The 17018-nt window shown below is 41.2% G+C and overlaps 1 long non-coding RNA gene across 1 annotated transcript in view; it reads left to right on the plus strand.

The window, feature by feature from the left end:
• Window positions 1-456: 456 nt before the first annotated feature.
• LOC138987948 (uncharacterized) overlaps window positions 457-17018 on the plus strand; it is a 156792-nt gene continuing 140230 nt past the window's right edge. Inside the window, exons 1-2 of the long non-coding RNA XR_011464253.1 lie at window positions 457-505; window positions 1959-2159. This is a non-coding gene — a long non-coding RNA (uncharacterized lncRNA). The remainder of the gene's footprint in view (window positions 506-1958; window positions 2160-17018) is intronic.

Consider the following 17018-nt stretch of genomic DNA (forward strand, 5'->3'; position numbering starts at 1 on the left):
TTGTCTAGAGAATCTCCATGGACAGAGGAGCCTGGTGGGCTACAGTCCATGGGGTCACAAAGAGTCAGACATGACTGAGTGACTAAGCACATGGTCTTAGTCAAGGGATGCTATAGCAAAATACTATAGACTGAGTGACTTAACGAACTAACATTTCTCATGGTTCAAGAAGTTGGGAAATTCAAAATGAGGGTACCAGCAGATGTAATCTTGGTGAGGGCTCCCCTCCTGGCTTGGAGATGGCTGCCTGCTCACTGGGTGCTCACAGAACCTCTTTTTTGTACTCTCAAAAATACAGAGAGCTCCTCTTCTTATGACGGCACTAATCCCGTCATGACCTCATCTAAACATAAGACTATTTCTTCAAATACCATCACATCACATCTCTGGGGGTTACAGCTTCAACATATGAATTTTGGGGCAACATACGCACATAATGCTTTTCCTCTTTCCTGCAGACAATAGGTCCCAGAGCTACTGATTTCAGTGCAAAGTGAGGCACCAGGTAAATACTTATAATAAATACTTGTTGAACTGAAAGAAGATGAATGATGCCCTGGTATTTAAAAGTTTCTAAGGACTAAGACTCTCCTTTTTGCCTGGAAGAGGGACTGCAGCATATACTAAAACTGCCAAAGCACCCAGAAGTTGAAAGAGTGATGGGAGCTGGAGTCACTTAGGCAAGTGTCTGATAAAACAACTTCGCTCTAGGATAAAGAGAGAAAAAGAATGGGTGTCAGAGTGGGGAAGCCCCTCGTTTGTGTCTTGGTGCTGCCATGGAGAGGCTGTGCAACCTGGGCAGGTCAGGTGGCCCTCTTCCTCACTCTTCTGTAAAGGAGGATGATACTGACTTCATGGAAGTGCTGGGAGGAGGTGCTGGAGCAGCGTTTATAAGTCAGCAACACACCTCCTGGCTTGGAGAGGTGCCAGAAAAGGTTTCCCCTTCTTAAATTAATGCTTTGTCTGTGCCAAGTGAAGCCTTCAATGGGACGTGGGTAATCTAAAGAGCAGATATGGGAGAGCTATGTGTACATGAATCACAGGCTCATAGAAGCTAATGTTAGTACATGACCTAAAAGAGATATGTCATGGGAACCAAATAAACTGTTTATATCTCGGAGGCCACCCATGACATCTGAGGTTACCTATTAGCCTTACCATGAGCTCTTGGGTATCACAGGTAGGGAGGGAGAGAGGGAAATGGAGAACATTACAGGTGAAATTTACATGTAGCTCTTTTGTAGCCCTTAAAACCCCTATCCCCCAGAAACTTTAAAAGGACTGGAGTGGTAGATTTAAAAAAAAAATAGCTTACTGAAAAGGGCAGACTAGATACTCTATATGCAAGGAATGGGGCTGGTAATATTAAGCAAGCACCTGGAAGCAAAGGGACCTTGCTTCACTAAATTGGAGCTAAACGTACCCACCTGGTTAGCTTTGTGTGTAATAAGTAAGCTTTCAGGTCCTCTGTGTCCCCAGGTGCCCACTGGTCATCTACCTGTGAGGTCAGGCTGCCTTTCTCTGCCACCAGCTTTCTTTCCTTGGCCCACCCCAATTCTCATCACAAAGCCCAGGTTTTGAGCCAGGTTACTGAGACCTACAGGGTGACAGAAGTTTAGAGAAGGCTGCTGATTCCCCTTCTTCAAGAGTAATGTCCAAGAACATGAGCTTTAGCATCAGAATCATCCAGGTTTGTGTCCAGGCTCCATTGCTTGTTGGTTGTATGACCTTGGGTACATTTCTTAACCTCTGCATCTGTGAGATGGGCATAATCATACCTATTTCACATGGTTGAGTGAATTAAGTGCTATAAATGAAACACCTACAACCATGCCTGGAAAATGAACACTCAGAAGAGAATAGCTATTATCATTCTTAGTAGTGGCATTTTTACAGACTGGGAAAAACCCATTGTCCTTCATTCTATTTCCTCTCTGATCCTGATGGTTGTGGACTAGTGGAGAGAGCAAGACCAACAGAGGCCTCTGCTGCCAGCTGACATGCAACCTTGAGCAAGCCCGTCTCCACTCTGAGCCAGACTTCCCTCCTCTCTTAAATAAGGACAACAGTGCACCCCCTCACTGGACTACCTGAGTGCTGGGAGGCACGCAAGGGACACCGCCACCAAAGTTCAGCGAGTCTACACGGAGACGGGAGAGGTAGGATGATGCCATCTATGATGCCCTAAAGCCCCACACACTCCTCCATGTGTGGCCCACAGCACACCCTGTTAAAAACATAAAATTTCAGGTCCCAACACAGATCTTGTAAAACCAGAAACTCTGGGGGTGGAGTGTGTGATCTCCATCCAGCCAGCATTCCAGGTGATCCTGTTGCACCTTCATGTGTGGGAAGCACTGTGTTAAGGTCATCCGGAGAAGGGCAGAGATGAATTACCCACAGGAAACTGTTTAACTTTGGAAGATATTTAGAAATAGTAAAACGATCTCTGCCCCCCACCCACCTTCTTATGTAGAAGGATATTCAGATATATTTGAAGTTTAGCCACTGTTATGGGCTGAATTGTGTCCCACTAGAATTCATATGTTGAAGTTCTAACCTCAGGACCTCAGGATGTGACTGTATTTAAAGAGGTAATTAAGGTAAAAGGAGGTCACATGCACGCGTGTGTGCTCACTTGTGTCTGATTCTTTGTGACCTCAAGAACAGTAGCCCACCAGGCTTTCTGTCCATGGGATTTCCCAGGCAAGAATACTGGAGTGGGTTGCCAGTTCCTCCTCCAGGGAAACTTTCCGAACTAGAGACTGAACCTGCGTCTCCTGCACTGCAGGTGGATTCTTTGCCACTGAGCCACCTGGGAAGCCCCCTACTCTGAGGTCATGTGGCTGGGTCCTAATTCAATATGACTGGTGTCCTTGTAAGAAGATGAACTTTGGCTGTAGACAGGTAGAGAGGGAAGACCATGTGAAGACATATGGGAACGCAGCTATCTATAAACCAGAGAGGCTTCAGAAGAAACCAGTTCTGCCCACACCTTGATCTTGGAATGTCTAGACTCCAGAATTGTGAGATAACACATTTCTGTAGGTAAAGCCACCCAGTCTGTGGTATCTGTTATGGCAGCCCATAGCCAAGGTGGAGCCCTGAGCAGAGTGAGCTCTGCATAGTTGAGGCTGGAAGCTGCGGGCAAGGAGGTAAGTACAGGTTTGAGAGCTTGATACCCCCAAGGGGAAAGCCATTTTTAGATGCCTCTGTTGATGGAAGCAAAATAGATGAGATGCTTGCTCTCTTTAGAAAGAATTTTTCACTTTGTAAGTGACATACTTGTCACAAGAGATAGATGAGAAGTGATAAAGAAAAACCACTGGAATCAGAGTGAAAGTCAGCAGAAAAGTACTAAGTTTTTCACAAACAACCCCGTCACAGAATGCATTTACCTCAGGAAGGCAGACCCCCTGGGCTATGTGCAAGGGATTAGGTAGAGCCTCTGGAAGAAGTTAGTTGGAAGGGCCAGGAGAGCCTGGCCATTTTCAGCCCAGACCAGAGGGCAAGAACACTGCACTTGTATTTAAGGGACAAAGGTGTGCAGGACCTTGATGCCTTGCTTATTTGCTAAGTGGGTTTACTTCCCCTATCTTTTGAGTTTCACCTGCATTAAATTAAAAAAAAAAAACCCCCTGCCCCGCCCCGAATATTTAGACCTAGAAGTGTGGCCAGATTCTACAGGGGTTCGATAACCCTGAAGGGGTGAAGCCAAGGGATTCGAGAGAACATCTAAAACAGGTTTGTCCATCTAGCGACCTTCTCTAGGGTGTGAGCACAAGTGTCACATGAGACAGGAGTACACACAAAACTTGTTTTCACAGGGCTTTCTCTGAGGTCACTATTCCAGGGTTGACATTTTATCTGCCAACATTTGAAAACTGCTTCGAAGAAACAAGCTTTTCCTCTGAAACCCCCACCCTCTAAGCTCATACTATATGTTTTTTAAAAACTTTATTTTAAATGATCACACTGTCATGGGGCAGAAGGCTGACTTTCCTTATTTAAATGAAGGATCACTTTTTTTTTTTTAATATTCAATAGGAGAAGCAGAAATTCTTTCAGGTCGTAATGATTCCTTTCTTTTCTTCCACTAAATAAACCTTTCAGGGGGTTTCCAGCATATGCAAACCACGATGACTACACAATCAAAATAACAATTTGACCTTTGAGCTCTGCTCCAGGGACATCCCCACTGATAGACCATAGCTTCTCATAAAGATTTCCATGTAAAACTTCCCTTTCTCTGTCCATTCTGTTTCTTAGCATTCATGAGAAAACCAATATGCCGAAGTCCCATGGAGTAAATCTAGTAGGCTTGCTTTCATGAAATGCATTTCCTTTTGCTTCATTTGGTGTTTGGGAAGGTACTGTCCATGCTGGGCATGGGCAGAGAGAAGAGTGGGTAATCGGCATGAGCTTTACTGCTGGGTTGCTGTACATTTGTTGCCAAGAAACTGGGATCAGTCTTGTACTGAGTGTAGGATGCTGCATTGTCTTGGCAGTGACATGAAGGCTTGGCTCTGGGTAAAAATTCCATGATGCATCAATTTTTTTCTTTCTTCTTAAAAGCACAATCTTTCTTTAGGAAGTGGTCTTTCTTTAAAAAATATAGAGCCGTCTGCTGGGTCCACAGTGACTTTTCCCAGTCAGAGTTGAATGAGTATGCGATTTACACTTGTAGTAGGCACTGCAGTGCACTGCTCAGACACCCCACTTCAGGACCCCAGCTGGCAGTTGTGCTTGACTGACAGCTAGCACCTGTGTCCTTCTGGTCTCCAAACCCTCGTGAAGAGAAGCACCTCGTTTAAGATTAGGCCCCTTTCCTGGGAGCAGCCAGAATCCAGGATGGGCTGATGTGGGGGTTAGGAAGGTCCAGTCCCCGTTCTTTATTTGGGGACGTCTCTGCAGGGTGATCCCAGCTCCAGAGTTCCCTGTGAAATTAACAGACACCTCTGGTGTGACTGCACTGCAGCTCAGCTTCTCTCTCTGCCTCAGTCTGCAGCCTTTGCTTCCACACAGGTGTCGATGCCAAGATCATTCCCTAATGAACCACCTGCAGGCAAGTCTCCATCTCTGAATTGGTTTCCCAGGGAACCCACACTGCAGCAAAAGCTTTTCCCTTCAACAGGATTGGTGTTTTATTTCTCATGTAGTTTATTGTTAAGGGATAAATTTATATTTTCATTCTAAAAATTAGTAGGTATTGCTTTTCAAAGACTTCATTTAGAAATTTTTCTGGGCATGCAGTATACAAAAGAATTGAAAATGTTTTGAACTCTGTTGGAACAAAACAGCAGTGCTGAGAGCTCTATTGGTTAACCCTGAAATTTTGGTCATCAGGTTTAAACTGATTGTTAACCACAGAGCATGGCCATGTGGTGGAGGAAAAAGTCTGAGGCCAGGGGTCTGCATGAAAAAGGTCAAAGGGTCAATCTCTGTATTTGTGGGTCTGTTTTCCATTTTTTCCTTGTCTCAACCTGTACTCTAACCTGACCAGTCCTACCAAAAGTGTTGTCTTGACCTGTCCTTGGACTGGATGAGAGAGTGTAGATAACCACTGCAAATCTGTCACCATGTTGGAAAGACAGTCCCTGGCACCTGCCCTGCCATGTATGGAGAGCAGAATATATATCAAGAAGAAGCCAACTTGGGATTTTTCCCCAAAAGGAAAGAGTAGGTAGGTTTCCACAATTTGTTTTTCTCAAATTTAGAATAAACACAATTTTCCTATATTGAGTAGCTTGTTTTACCAACAGGGAGAACCAATGAGTAAGGTAGAAGGGAAATAGGATAAAAATGTTTTTAGCTTAAATATCTTGTTAGGTTGAGCTTGATGACTGTAAATTTATCAGAAACATTGCAGTTTTGGAAATGAGCGGGATGGGGAATTAGTGAAAATTCAATGTAAGTACTGAAAAGTAATGGAAATTTGTATCTATTTCATTATTATATTATAAAACATATGCACACATAATACATATATGTTTTATAATATAACATAACAATATATACACATACATATGTAAATGTGTACATTCACATACATGTGTATGTTTGTATATATTTTTATACCTGTTTATATGACTTATACATACTGACAAAGTTTGGAAGCAATGTTGTGCTAAAAGTAAAAAAATTTATTAGAATGGTGGAATTTGAATAATTAGAACATTTTTATTAGTATTTTTATTGTTTGACCAAATTAGTGTTTAAAAATAAGTTTCATGGAAAGAATGAAACAGAATTTAGTAAGATAAAAATGGAAAATTATAGAACAGGCAGATCTTGACATTCGAAATAAGAACCTGGTCCAGAGAAATACTTAGGTGGAATGAAAACTGATGACAAATTCTATTATTGTGCCTGTAATTCTATTTTGTCTGTGTTGGGCATTAGCCTGGATTCAAATACTTTGGGCAGGTATGGAGAGCTGGTGGCCTGGTAACCTGCAGACATCTATTTGCATGAACTGATTTGCTTGGGTTGAAAGGTTCTGCTCAGTGAAGGAGGAAGGAAAAAGAAGGATAATTTTGTGCCAGTCTCTGATAATGACCCCAGCTTGGCCCCAGGGACTCCTGGAACAGATGGGGCTCTTTAAATGAGGGGTGGATAGTGTATATGTGTGTCTCTGTGTGGGGTGTGTTGGGGGCCAGCAAAGATGGAAGGAAAGACACCGTGGCATGAAAAGGTTGAGGCAGGTGAGCTAAATTGTGAACACCTGTGAGCCGCCCTGTCCCTGATGCTCAGCCAGTCCTTGAGGAGAATTTAACCAGGGTCAGAAAGCCTGAAAGAGCAGATGCCAGTTGAGACAATGAAATTTGAGCAACTGCTGTTATAAGTTAACATTTACCAGCGCAGTAGACTGTGCCCAGGGGTCTTCCCTGGTGGCTCAGTGGTAAAGAATCTGCCTGCAATACGGGAGACTTGGGTTCCATCCTTGGGTTGGGAAGATCCCCTGGAGAAGGGAATAGTAATTCACTCCAGTATTCTTGCCTGGAGAATTCCATGGACAGAGGTCACAGTCCATGGGGTTGGACATGACTAAACAAGAAACACAACAAACAACTGTGCCCAGGACTACACTCTTCACAGTCTTGCTAAGTCGCTTCAGTTGTTTCTGACTCTGTGCGACCCCACTGACGGCAGCCCACCAGGCTCCCCTGACTCTGGGATTCTCCAGGCAAGAACACTGGAGTGGGTTGCCATTTCCTCTCCAATGCATGAAAGTGAAAAGTGAAAGTGAAGATGCTCAGTCGTGTCCGACTCTTTGCAACCCCATGGACTGCAGCCCACCAGGCTCCTCCATCCATGGGATTTTCCAGGCAAGAGTACTGGAGTGGGGTGCCATTGCCTTCACAGTCTTAGCTCCATTAATATCTCCAGCAATCCCATAACAGACATACTTCTACCTTTTTCTAACAAATGGTAGAAACTGGGACTTGAAGAGGTTAAATAACTTGCTCAAAAAGTGGCTGAGCTACAAATTGTTTCTCAATTTTGGGTAACTCTATTGGCTTTGATTTCTTAATGGCAAGCATTCAAGTTGGTAAAAACTTGAGATCTGAAGAAAAATTTGGGTTTCTGTCATGGCTTTGCTGTTACCTGTCTGTGTAGTCTTGGACATGTTACACAACACCTTTGAACCTGCCAGAGTTGGAAGGATCAGAGATTATAGACACAAAGAAAAATACTTAGTTAATGATACTATTATCTTTCAAGGTGAAAACTTAATGACTATTAATTCATTGATGAATTTGCTGCTGTATGCTTTTCAGCCAAAAGATAAAAGTAAATGCTGACCATAGGCTATTATATTTAATAGATTATACAACCAAATCTTTTTTCTATATTCATTTATTGTTAATATGATGGTTAATTTTATGTGTCAACCTGATTGGGCCAGTGAGATCCAAGATAGTTGGTCAAATATTATTCTGTGTGTTTCTGTGAGAGTGTTTCTGGATGAGATTAACTTTTAAATTGGTAGATTGAGTAAAACAGTTTGTCCTTTTTAGCCTAGGTGGGCCTCATCCAGTCAGGTGAAGGTGTAATTAGTACAAAAGTCTGGCCCTCCTCTAGGTAAGAGAAAATTTTTCTCTTGCCTGCCCACCTTAGTTCTGGGACACTGGATTTTTCATGCCTTCAGACTTGAACTGAACCATCAGCTCTTCATGGGTCTTGAGCCTGCCAGTCTTCAGACCTGGACTGGAATTATACCATCAGCTTCTGGTCTCAGTTTGCCAACTTAGCCTATGCTGCTAAGTCGCTTCAGTCATGTCTGACTCTGTGCAACCCTATAGACGGCAGCCCACGAGGCTCCCCCGTCCCTGGGATTCTCCAGGCAAGAACACTGGAGTGGGTTGCCATTTCCTTCTCCAATGCATGAAAGGGAAAAGTGAAAGTGAAGTTGCTCAGTCGTGTCCAACTCTTCGAGACCCCATGGACTGCAGCCTACCAGGCTCCTCCATCCATGGGATTTTCCAGGGAAGAGTACTGGAGTGGGGTGCCATTGCCTTCTCCGAATTTAGCCTATAGATCTTGGAAATTGCCTGAGCCAGTTCCTTATAACGACTCTCTTTCTCTACATGTACACACACACACACACACACACACACACACACACACACATACACACTCACACACCTTATAGATTCTGTTTCTCTGCAGTGCCCTGAGTGTATATTCACTCACTGTTGATCTAATGGTGTCTGGATCTCAGGTACTGGGCTCCAAGCCAAAGACAGAGAGAGAATAAGAAAGTCTGATTTCCTACCCTCATATAGTTTACAGTTTTCTAGACTAGACTAGAGGGAAAGGCAGACCTTAGACATTATTGTAAATGATGAATTAAAATGCAGTAAGTGCCACAGAGAAAATATACCAGGGGCTATAAGTTCATAAGGCAGAGCCCTCCTCTACTTTGGGCTGCTTTGAGGCAGTAACATGTGTGCTGAATAAACTGAGATTTGAGTAGGGAGTGGGCTTGATTGGAAAGTGTCCTGGGCAGGGGACTCAGTGTGGGGACTTCATTCTTTCCCAGTATGTCCTAGAGCTGAAAGAAGACAGCTGTGGTGGAGCGAAGAGACCAAGTTAAGCTAGTAAATAACCTATATATTCTCTCTTCTGTTTTTTTTAAGAGATTGTATAGAATTGGTGTTAATTCTTCTCTAAATGTTAGGTTGAGTTCTCCACTGAAACCATTTGGGCAAGAAGATTAAAATTATGAATTCAATTTTATCAGTAGTTACAGTACTACTCAAATTATTGATTTTATATTGATTAAGTTGTGGTAGTTTGTACTTTTTGTAGAATTGGTCTGTTTTGCTTAGGTTGTCAAATTTATGTGTGTAGAGGTGGTTGTAACCCTTATTAACCTTTTGACATCTGTAGTGTCTATAGTAATTGTAGTAATGTCCAAGTAAAAATCCTGTTTTATTCCTGATATTTGTAACTGTTTTCTTTTTTTGTCAGTCTTGCTAGAGGTTTGTCAGTTGATCTTTTAAGAGAACAACATTTTTGTTCCAGGGATTTTTTTTTTTTTCTATTTTCTGTTTTCAATGTCATTGATTTCTGTTCTCTTAAAAATTATTTTCTTCTTTCTGCTTTCTTTGTGTTTATTTTGCTTTTACTTTTATTAATTTCTTGAGGTGAGAGTTTATATCATTGATTTGAGACTTTTCCTTTTTCCTAATGTTAGTATTAGTGTTACAGAATCTCCCCTAGACACTGAATTAGCTGTATGGTATGTTGTGTTTTTATTTGCATTCAATTCAATGTTTTTGTTTTTAAATTTCCTTTGAAAGTGGAGGAATCAATCTGCCAGACTTCAGACTATACTACAAAGCTACAGTTATCAAGACAGTATGGTATTGGCACAAAGACAGAAATATAGGTCAATGGAACAAAATAGAAAGTCCAGAGATAAATCAATGCACCTATGGATACCTTGTCTTTGACAAAGGGGGCAAAAATATACAATAGAGAAAAGACAATCTCTTTTAACAAGTGGTTCTGGGAAAACTGGTCAATCATCTGTAAAAGAATCAAACTAGAACACTTTCATGCATTGGAGAAGGAAATGGCCACCCACTCCAGTGTTCTTGCCTGGAGAATCCCAGGGACGGGGGAGCCTGATGGGCTGCCATTTATGGGGGCGCACAGAGTCAGACATGACTGAAGCAACTTGGCAGCAGCAGAACACTTTCTAACACCATACACAAAAATAAACTCAAAATGGATTAAAGATCTAAATGTAAGACCAGAAACTGTAAAACTCTTAGAAGAAAATATAGGCAGAACATTCTCTGACATAAATCACAGCAAGATCCTCTATGACCCACCTCCCAGAGTAATGGAAATAAAAACAAAAATTAAAAAATGGACCTAGTTAAACTTGAAAGCTTTTGCACAATGAAGGAAGCTATACACAAGCTGAAAAGGTAGCCTTCAGAATGGGAGAAAATAATAGCAAATGAAACAACTGACAAAGAATTAATCTCCAAATATACAAGCAGCTCATGCAACTCAATACCAGAAAAATAAACAATACAATCAAAAAGTGGGCCAAAGAACTAAACAGACATTTTCCCAAAGACATACAGATGGCTAACAAACACATGAAAAGATGTTCAACATCATTCATTATCAAAGAAATGCAAATCAAAATCACAATGAGGTATCATCTCATACTGGTCAGAATGGCTTCCATCAAAAAGTCTACAGACGATAAATGCTGGAGAGGGTGTGGAGAAAAGAGAACCCTCATACACTGTTGGTGGGAATGCAAACTAGTAAAGCCACTATGGCAAACAGTGTGGAGATTCCTTAAAAAACTGGAAATATATAGAACTGCCACATGACCCATAATCCCACTGTTGGGCATGCACAGCAAGGAAATAAGAATTGAAAGAGACACGTGTATCCCAATGTTCACTACAGCACTGTTTACAGTAGCTAGGACATGGAACCAACCTAGATGTCCATCGGCAGATGAATGGACAAGGAAGTTGTGGTATGTATACACAATGGAATATTACTCAGCTATAAAATAGAACACATTTGAGTCAGATCTAATGTGGTAGATGAAACTGAAGCCTATTATACAGAGTGAAGTAAATCAGAGAAACACCAATACAATAAATTAGTGCATATATATGGAATTTAGAAAGATGATAATGATGGCCCTATATGCAAGATAGCAAAAGAGACACAGATGTAAAGAAAGACTTTTGGACTATGTGGGAGAAGGTGAGGATGGGGTGATTTGAGAGAATAACATTGAAGCATGTGTATTCAGTTCAGTTCAGTCGCTCAGTCATGTCCAACTCTTTGCGACCCCATGAATTGCAGCACGCCAGGCCTCCCTGTCCATCACCAACTCCCGGAGTTCACTCAGACTCACATCCATCGAGTCGGTGATGCCATCCAGCCGTCTCATCCTCTGTCGTCCCCTTTTCCTGCTGCCCCCAATCCCTCCCAGAATCAGGGTCTTTTCCAATGAGTCAGCTTTTCACATAAGATGGCAAAAGTACTGGAGTTTCAGCTTCAGCATCAGTCCTTCCGAAGAAATCCCAGGGCTCATCTCCTTTAGAATGGACTGGTTGGATCTCCTTGCAGTCCAAGGGACTCTCAAGAGTCTTCTCCAACACCACAGTTCAAAAGCATCAATTCTTCGGCGCTCAGCTTTCTTCACAGTCCAACTCTCACATCCATACATGACCACTGGAAAAACCATAGCCTTGACTAGATGGACCTTTGTTGGCAAAGTAATGTCTCTGCTTTTGAATATGCTATCTAGGTTGGTCATAACTTTCCTTCCAAGGAGTAAGCGTCTTTTAATTTCATGACTGCAGTCACCATCTGCAGTGATTTTGGAGCCCCGAAAAATAAAGTCTGACACTGTTTCCACTGTATTCCCATCTATTTCCCATGAAGTGATGGGACCAGATGTCATGATCTTCGTTTTTTGAATGTTGAGCTTTAAGCCAACCTTTTCACTCTCCTCTTTCACTTTCATCAAGAGGCTTTTAGTTCCTCTTCACTTTCTGCCATAAGGGTGGTGTCATCTGCATATCTGAGGTTATTGATGTTTCTCCCAGCAATCTTGATTCCAGCTTGTGCTTCTTCCAGCCCAGCGTTTCTTATGATGTACTCTGCATAGAAGTTAAATAAGCAGGGTGACAGTATACAGCCTTGACATACTCCTTTTCCTATTTGGAACCAGTCTGTTGTTCCATGTCCAGTTCTAACTGTTGCTTCCTGACCTGCATATAGGTTTCTGAAGAGGCAGGTCAGGTGGTCTGGTATTCCCATCTCTTTCAGAATTTCCCACAGTTTATTGTGATCCACACAGTCAAAGGCTTTGGCATAGTCAATAAAGCAGAAATAAATGTTTTTCTGGAACTCTCTTGCTTTTTCCATGATCCAGCAGATGCTGGCAATTTGGTCTCTGGTTCCTCTGCCTGTTCTAAAACCAGCTTGAACATCTGGAAGTTCATGGTTCACGTATTGCTGAAGCCTGGCTTGGAGAATTTTGAGCATTACTTTACTAGCGTGTAAGATGAGTGCAATTGTGCGGTAGTTTGAGCATTCTTTGGCATTGCCTTTCTTTGGGATTGGAATGAAAACGGACCTTTTCCAGTCCTGTGGCCACTGCTGAGTTTTCCAAATTTGCTGGCATATTGAGTGCAGCACTTTTACAGCATCATCTTTGGGGATTTGAAATAGCTCAACTGGAATTCCATCACCTCCACTAGCTTTGTTCATAGTGATGCTTTCTAAGGCCCACTTGACTTCACATTCCAGGATGTCTGGCTCTAGGTGAGTGATCATACCGTCGTGTTTATCTTGGTCGTGAAGGCCTTTTTTGTACAGTTCTTCTGTGTATTCTTGCCATCTCTTCTTAATATCTTATTCTTTTGTTAGGTCCATACCATTTCTGTCCTTTGTCGAGCCCATCTTTGCATGAAATGTTCCCTTGGTGTCTTGAATTTTCTTGAAGAGATCTCTAGTCTTTCCCATTCTGTTGTTTTCCTCTATTTCTTTGTGTTGATCACTGAGGAAGGCTTTCTTATCTCTCCTTGTTATTCTTTGGAACTCTGCATTCAGATGCTTATATCTTTCCTTTTCTCCTTTGCTTTTCGCTTCTCTTCTTTTCACAGCTATTTGTAAGGCCTCCCCAGACAGCCATTTTGCTTTTTTGCATTTCTTTTCTATGGGAATGGTCTTGGTCCCTGTCTCCTGTACAATGTCACGAACAGGTGACCAGCAAATATGCCAGCAAATTTGGAAAAGTCAGCAGTGGCCATAGGACTGGAAAAAGTCAGTTTTCATTCCAATCCCAAAGAAAGGCAATGCCAAAGAATGCTCAAACTACCGCACAATTGCACTCATCTCACACACTAGCAAAATAATGCTCAAAATCCTCCAAGCCAGGCTTCAACAGTATGTGACCCATGAACTTCTGGATGTTCAAGCTGGATTTAGAAAAGGCAGAGGAACCAGAGATCAAATTGCCAACATCTGCTGGATCATCAAAAAAGCAAGAGAGTTCCAGAAAAACATATACTTCTGCTTTATTGACTAAGCCAAAGCCTTTGACTGTGTGGACCACAACAAACTGTGGAAAATCCTTAAAGAGATAGGAATACCAGACCACCTTACCTGCCTCCTGTGAAAACTATATGCAGGTCAAGAAGCAACAGTTAGAAGTGGACATGAAACAACAGACTGGTTCCAAATAGGCAAAGGAGTACGTCAAGGCTATATATTTTCACACTGCTTATTTAACTTATATACAGGGTACATCATGTGAAATGCTGGGCTGTATGAAGCACAAGCTGGGATCAAGATTGCCAGGAGAAATATCAATAACCTCAGATATGCAGATGACACCACCCTTATGGCAGAAAGCAAAGAAGAACTAAAGAGCCTCTTTTTGCTGAGGGTGAGAAAGAGGAGAGTGAAAAATTTGGCTTAAAACTCAACATTCAGAAAACTAAGATCATGGCATCTGGTCTTATCACTTCATGGAAAATAGATGGGGAAACAGTGGAAACAGTGAGAGACTTTATTTTCTTAGGCTCCAAAATCACTGCAGATGATGACTGCAACCATGAAATTAAAAGACACTTGCTCCTTGGAAGAAAAGCTATGACCATCCTAGGCAGCATATTAAAAAGCAGACACATTACTTTGCTGACAAAGGTCAATCTAGTCAAAGCTATGATTTCTCCAGTAGTCATGTATGGATGTGAGATTTGGACAATAAAGAAAGCTGAGCACCGAAGAATTGATGCTTTTGAACTGTGGTGTTGGAGAAGACTCTTGAGAGTCTCTTGGACTGCAAGAAGATCCAACCAGTCCATCCTAACGGAGATCAGTCCTGAATGTTCATCGGAAGGACTGATATTAAAGCTGAAACTCCAATACTTTGGCTACCTGATGAGAACTGACTCATTGGAAAAGACCCTGATGCTGAGCAAGATTGAAGGCAGGAGAAGGGGACAACAGAGGATGAATTGGTTGAATGGCGTCAGAGACTCGATGGACATGAGTTTGAGTAAGCTCCGGGAGTTGGTGATGAACAGGTAACCCTGGGGTGCTGTGGTCCATGGGGTTGCAAAGAGTTATATATGACTGAGTGACTGAACTGAACTGAGCTGAAAATAGGTGACCAGTTCAAGTTCGATGCATGAAGCAGGGAACTCAAAGTCAGTACTCTGGGACAACACAGAGGGATAGGGTGGGGAAGGAAGAAGGAGGGGGGTTTGGGGTGGGGGGACATATGTACACCTGATTCTGATTCATGTCAATGTATGGCAAAAACCACCACAATGTTGTAAAGTAACTAGCCTTCAATTAAAATAAATAAATTAATGTAAAATTTAAAAAAAGAAAAAATAGCAAAGGAAATTGATATTAATAATTCTTTTAAAAATACATTTATGTAGACTTCTACAGAAAAGATCCTTGATTTTCAGTGTTTTAAAACATGAAAGAAGAACTTTGCAATGCAGATTTTTATAGATGTTGAAGGATTTCTAGAGGCTTATTGGTTTTGGTCATGATTTCACACCGTGATTGCTCATCATCATGGCTGTCTATACCTGCCTTACTTTGGACATTTCACTCTGAAAAGTAAGCATGTTAGTTTTGCCAGTTAAAAAAATTTTTTTTTTCCTTTGAGACTTTCTTATTACTAAGTATTTAGAAATGTGTTGTTTAGTTTCCAAGTGTTTAGAGATATTCCTGTTATCTTTCTGTTGTTGGTTTCTAGGTTGATTGAATTGTGGTTAGAAAACACACTCTGCATAATTTTATTTATTTAAAAAATTTTGAGGTTGATTTTATTGCCCAGAACATGGTCTATTTTTGTTTATGTTCCATGGGTGACTGAAAATAATGTGAGAACTTCCTTTATTCTTTTAAAGTATATCTGATGGTGACAAATTCTCTTAGCTTTCCTTAATTCTGTTGTTCAGTCATTCAGTCATGTCTGACTCTTTCAGACCCCATGGACCGCAGCATGCCAGGCTTTTCTGTCCTTCACCATCTCCTAGAGCCTGCTCAAACTAATGTCCATTGAGTTGGTGATGCCATCCAACCGTCTCGTCCTCTGTCTTTCCCTTCTCCTCCTGCCTTCAATCTTTCCCAGCAGCAGGGTCTTTTCCAGAGTCAGCTCTTTTCATCAGGTGGCCAAAGTATTGGAGCTTCAGCTTCAACATCAGTCCTTCCAGTGAATATTCAGGACTGATTTCTTTTAGGATGGACTGGTTTGATCTCCTTGCAGTCCAAGAGACTCTCAAGAGCCTTGTCCAACTCCACAGTTAAAAAGTATCAATTCTTTGGCACTCAGCCTTCTGTATGGTCCAACTCTCACATCCATACATGACTACTGGAAAAACCATAGCTTTGACTATGCAGACCTTTGTTGGCAAAGTAATGTCTCTGCTTTTTAATATGCTGTCTAGGTCTGTCATAGTTTTTTTCTTCCCCCAAGGAGCCAGTGTCTTTTAATTTCATGACTGCAGTCACCATCTGCAGTGATTTTGGAGCCCAAGAAAATAAAGTTTGAGAATGGCTAAATATTTTTATTTCTGAAGGATATTTTCATTGCGTACAGAATTCTGGCTTGACAGTTAATTCCCTTCAGTATTTGAAAAACACTGGACCACTTCCTTTTAACCCCCATGATTTCTAATAAGAAATCTACTGTCATTAGAATTCTTTACCCTCTATGGTTAAGGTGGTGTTTTTTCCTTTCATTTTTTAATATATATATATATATATTTTTTTTGTCTTTCAGAAGTTCGACTCTGATGTATCTTGCACAGATTTCTTTGGGTTTATCCTGTTGGGTTCACTGAGTTTCTTGAATCTGTAGGTTTATATTTGCCAAATTCAAGAAATTCAGCCATTATTTATTTAATTCTTTCTCAGTTTCACCCCTTTTTTTTCTTGTGAGACTCCAGTGGCATGAATGTTATATATTTTTTTTAATAGTCCACAGGTCTCTGTTGCTCCATTCATTTTTTTTTTTTCCAGTGTATTTTCTTTCTGTTTTTCAGATTGAGTAGTTTCTGTTATTCTATCCTAAGTTCACTGTTTCTTTCCTTTGGCCCCTCTATTCTGTTGTTGAGCCCATTCACTGAGTTTTTCGTTTCACTTATTGTATTTTTCAATTTAATATTTCCATTTCATTCTTCCTTAAATTTTCTATTTCTTTGATGAAGGTTTCTATTTTTTTCATTTATTTCAAATACATTCATAATTGCTCACTGAAGCATTTTTAAAATCAGGCCTGTTTAAAAATATTTGTCAGATTAAGTCTATTATCTGTCATTTTGGTATTAGCATCTGTTGATTGTCTTTTAAAATTCAAATTGAGATTTTCCTGGACTTTACTTTGATAAATGATTTTTGACTAAAACCTAGACATTTTGGGTATTACGATATTCTGGGTCTTATTTAAACCTTCTGATTTAGGTGACATACTCTAACACCACTTTGAT

This window comes from Bos mutus, chromosome 5, assembly GCF_027580195.1.
Source record: "Bos mutus isolate GX-2022 chromosome 5, NWIPB_WYAK_1.1, whole genome shotgun sequence".
Classification (NCBI taxonomy): Eukaryota; Metazoa; Chordata; class Mammalia; order Artiodactyla; family Bovidae; genus Bos; species Bos mutus.